At 43.5% G+C, this 4,629-nt stretch overlaps 1 non-coding gene across 1 annotated transcript; it reads left to right on the top strand.

Moving 5' to 3' along the window:
• The first annotated feature begins 4,068 nt into the window (after window positions 1-4,068).
• Window positions 4,069-4,174, top strand: LOC141635687 (small nucleolar RNA R71). The gene has a single exon (XR_012540357.1). It is a non-coding gene; the product is annotated as a small nucleolar RNA R71 (small nucleolar RNA).
• The last annotated feature ends 455 nt before the right edge of the window (window positions 4,175-4,629 follow it).

Raw genomic sequence — 4,629 nt, forward strand, 5'->3', positions numbered from 1 at the left:
AACCCACACTCTACCTCCTTCACATACACTATTATTAGTAACCAAGGACCATTGACTACCTAAACCATTATGAACTTTATTAATGGAATTATTACTTACTCTAGTTTCCGTTAGGCCAACTAAACCAATATTATTATTCTGCAGATACCACCTTATATCTCTCTGCTTATTAGGGCTATTACGTCTATTACGTCTATAGTCTTCTAATCTATGCTAAAAATGTCTAAATTCTAATTGTCCTAATTAAAAGCAATAAACAAATCCAAAAGAAATTAAAAATTATTTATACAATTTGTTAGACGGGGCATTTCCCCGCTCACTTCTCAAAGCAATTCAATAGCCCATCGGAGGGCTTCTGACTGGAGGACATCACCTCAGCAATATTAATCGCCCTCTTCAATTTCCATGAGCTTGAACTTGAATCGTTAGGAGGATAATAGTTGACGTCCACATATGCACGAACTTTTCTCGTCCTTACTCCGTTCTCACCAGCTTTAACATCATCGCCCCCACTTTGACTGACATTAATCGCACAATAACCATTGACAGCTCCTTCATTATTTTCATCTGTACCTGCAGCAAGGAAAACAGACGAACTTTCCTCCTTTTTCCTCTCAATCTGAGGCGGAGGGGTCACGATAGCAGCACAATATTCCAAATTTTCATTTGGAGTGTCAATAAGAGGGTCAGTAGAAGAGAGGGCATTACAAGGCTGAGCTTGTATGGGAGCCCTTCGAGACTTAGACTGATGGAATATCAATTCCTCGTCCCCAACCTGAAAAGTCAATGCCTTGCCCCCGACGTCTATCACTGCACGGGCATTAAATAAAAATGGTCTCCCTAAAATGATAGGGGTATGTGTGTCCTCGGGGATGTCAAGTACAATGAAGTCAACGGAAATAAATAATCTCCCGATCTTAACAGGTATGTCTTCTATGACACCGAACGGCCGTGATATACTACGGTCGGCCATCTGAACAGTCATATTTGTGCAATTAAACTTGGTCAAACCAAGTTTCTTAGTAAGAGACAGCGGTAAGACACTCACGCTAGCGCCAAGATCATATAACGCGTTATCAATCAAGTGGGTACCAAAGTGACACAGAATCGAAAAACTACCCGGGTCTGACTGTTTGGGAGGTAACTTAATCTGAACTAGGGCCGTCCCTACCTCGGTCGAAGCTACCGTCTCATGATCGTTAATGTGCCTCTTACGTGATAAAATTTCTTTCATAAATTTAAGGTAAGAGGGTACCTGTGTCAGCAATTCGGGGAATGGCACAGTGACTTGCAAGCTTTCAGCAGATCGGCAAATTTGCCGAATTGTTGATTAGCCTTAGTACTCTGGAAACGCCTCGGGAAGGGCACCGTGATGGGTATCTCGAGCCCTTTGTTCCTCTCTTCCAACGTATCAGCCGAATCAAGCTCTAAATCCTTTGAACGAGACTTCTTTATTCTCGAACGAGGTCTTTCAGGCAATGTCTCACTCGATCGAGTGTAATACTACGGTTTTGTGAGTCTCTGGGTACTCTATCGAGTGGGGCTTACTCTGTCGAGTAAGCATGTTTTGGTTTACGAATCAGTGTTCTGCCTGTAGGGTACTCGATCGAGTAGCCTTGGTACTCGATCGAGTAAGTGGCACTCGATCGAGTATGTTAGTTACTCGATTGAGTAAGTCAGTTAACGGGTTATATCTCAACGGGTTTTGTTAATAATGTGAATTAGTATTTATATTACGCCGTCATCTTTCATACACTTTTTATAAACCTAATACACTCAAAAGAGATTGCAAACTACGTTGTACTTCCTATTTGCATTATTGGCAAATCCCGGAGCTAGAGAGGTCGGATTTCATCGTTCTTTGTATCATTGTGATCCTTGCGTCAAGGGTAAGTCCTACGTACCATTTTTATAGCATTTGGTTAAGGTTGTTTAAACCCTAATTTTGGGATTGGGGGTTTTCTATGTTTATGTTGATGTGGTAGTGATTGTATGATTATGTGTATAGGAGGAGGGTTCGTAGAGGAAAGGTTTTGAGATAGCTGCTAGATCGTCCGCTGTTTGTGTTGCATTCCAGGTAAGGTTTCCCTACTCAGTATTACTTACATGATTGTGTGGTGATTGTTATTGTTATTGAGTAATTATCGTACTGGAATTGGTTGTCGGTAATTGTTGGTGTTGTGACGGTTGTTGTTTATTGTCGTTGACTGTTGTTGTATCTATCTGTGTTCTTCGAGTTGCGTCCCTGGCTGAGTGGAGTCACTTGCGGGAGTGGCTTCACGCCCTTGATTCGCCTCCTATGGAACCCGCCACAGGAGGGATGTGCACATTAAGGAACATGGGTTTATCGCTCGATGAGATGAGCGGGGCTTAGGTGGGAACGGCTGCGGTCCCCCTCTGGCGGTGTGGAATACCTGTTGCGATGGGTACTCTGGCAGGGCTACACACTTTAGTGTGTAGTCAGTTGTGTGGAGATTGATGATGGAGACTGGGGATTAATGTGTTGATTGAGCTGCTTGGTATTTGCTTCATGTTGGTTTGTATTGTGTAATTAGTACTGACCCCGTTTAAATGTTTTAAAAACTGTGGTGATCCATTCGGGGGTGGTAAGCAGTTATTGAGCAGGTATGATATGACGTGTATGGGATAGCTGAGATGAGTCATCACGTGGCAGTTAAAAGTCTTCCGCTGTGTCAGACGATATTTTATAGCTCTGCTAGATTTAGCAGTAGGCCGTCTGAGAATCTTGTATTTCAGTTTAAGAGTTCTGGTTTTGATCATGTAATCCCTTTAAACTATATTGTTATTTAAATTATGTTTCTTCATTTTCATTTGATTATCATTGCCTCGGGTAACCAAGATGGTGACGTTCTTATACCTTAAGTGGTCCTGGTAAGGCACTTGGAGTATGGGGGTGTCACATCGAGCACTAGCAGGCTCTCGATCAAGGTCTTCTTTGTCAGCAGCACTCGATCGAGCAAAAATATCACTCGATCGAGTCGAATCTTCACTAAAATCATTCGATCGAGCAGTTTTATTTACTCGATCGAGCTCTTATTTTTCCTGTTCACTCGATCGAGCAGAAATTCCACTCGATCGAGTCATTTCTTCAGCATTTTTTCTCGATCGACCCCCAGAAATTAGTCGATCGAGTACTTTCTTTGTCGTCAGCTCTTTTTCTTCAACAGAACACTGTTCATCAGCCGTAATTACCTTCCTCGGGTCTGATTTCAACAATTCCGGTCCCTCATATGAACGATCGCTCTTCAAATTAATTAAATTTTGTCGTCTCATGTGGATTCTTATCAGCTTGTAACAGTAAATGACCCTGCTTCCTCGTAGATTGGTTCGCGGCTAACTGGGCAACTTGAGTTTCAAGTGACTTGATGGATGCATATTTCTGTTGGTCACTTAGTTGCCATTGCTTTGTCAAAGACTGCAACATTGTCTTCAACTCAGATAACTCGCTCACCCCACCCGAGGATGATGCACTTTGATTAGGTGTAGGAAAGGAAGGAGGCTTCTGAAAGCCTTGTTGAGCCTTGTGAGGTGGGACATACGGTTGCTGCTGCTGCGGCGGAGGGGGAGGATTGAGCACATTTTGACTTGTCCACCTCAAATTGGGATGGACTGCCCCTTGGTTATTATAATAGGAACCCCCTCCTTGCCTGTATTGTTGAAAAGAAAGGACATGTTCCTTCTCTGTAAGACAGCCAACAGCAGTGTGACCGTCGTTGCTCCCACACCTCTCAGATGTGACGGTCTCCCCTCTAGTAAGCAAATGGACCGTCTGAAGCTCTCCAGCAGAATGCAGCTCCAATTTATCAAAACGAGCATTCATGGCTTCCTGCTGAGCCATGAGTGCCTTGTCAACCGCGTGAACTATTCGAATACCATCCCTCGGGTTCCCATAATCGGCACAATGGGTCGCCATCTCCTCAATAATCGCCCATCCCTTATCATCATCAGTATTCTTTTTAAAATCTTCCGTTGGATGAAGCATCAAGTATGGCTCTATGGTCATCATACAATCCATTGTAGAATTGATTGGACAGAAACCACATATCAAAACCATGGTGAGGAAGAGACCTCACCAACCTCTTGAACCGGCACCAAGCTTCATAGAACGTTTCATCTAGTGCCTGCTTGAAACTAGTGATCTTGGCCCTCAGCTGATTGGTGCGCTGCGGAGGGAAATATCTCTTATAAAAAGCAAGAGTAAGGGTCTCCCAGTCTGTGATCCCCGCGGCCGCATGGTCCAAGTCAGGCAACCACTCCGTGGCTGAGTCAGTCAAAGAAAAAGGAAACAACACCTCCTTAATCTTGTCTTGAGTTACCCCATTTGTGGCGGGGATAGTAGAACAGTAGTCTGTGAAGACCTCCATATGCTTCCTCGGGTCTTCACCTGCCACACCTCTAAAGAGATTTCTCTCCACCAGATTGATATAGGACGGACGGATGTCAAAAGTATTTCCATCCTCAGTCTGGAGATTGAAACCTTTGGGAATAGATGATGCTTTAGGCTCCGAATGACTTGCAATATTCGGCATCTTTACTGGTTGGTTTACAGAACTGAAAGTGTCTTCTTCAAAAGACGGATTTTCTGTAAATAGGAAATGCTGAAGCTCT

This window comes from Silene latifolia, chromosome Y (genome assembly GCF_048544455.1).
Source record: "Silene latifolia isolate original U9 population chromosome Y, ASM4854445v1, whole genome shotgun sequence".
NCBI lineage: Eukaryota > Viridiplantae > Streptophyta > Magnoliopsida > Caryophyllales > Caryophyllaceae > Silene > Silene latifolia.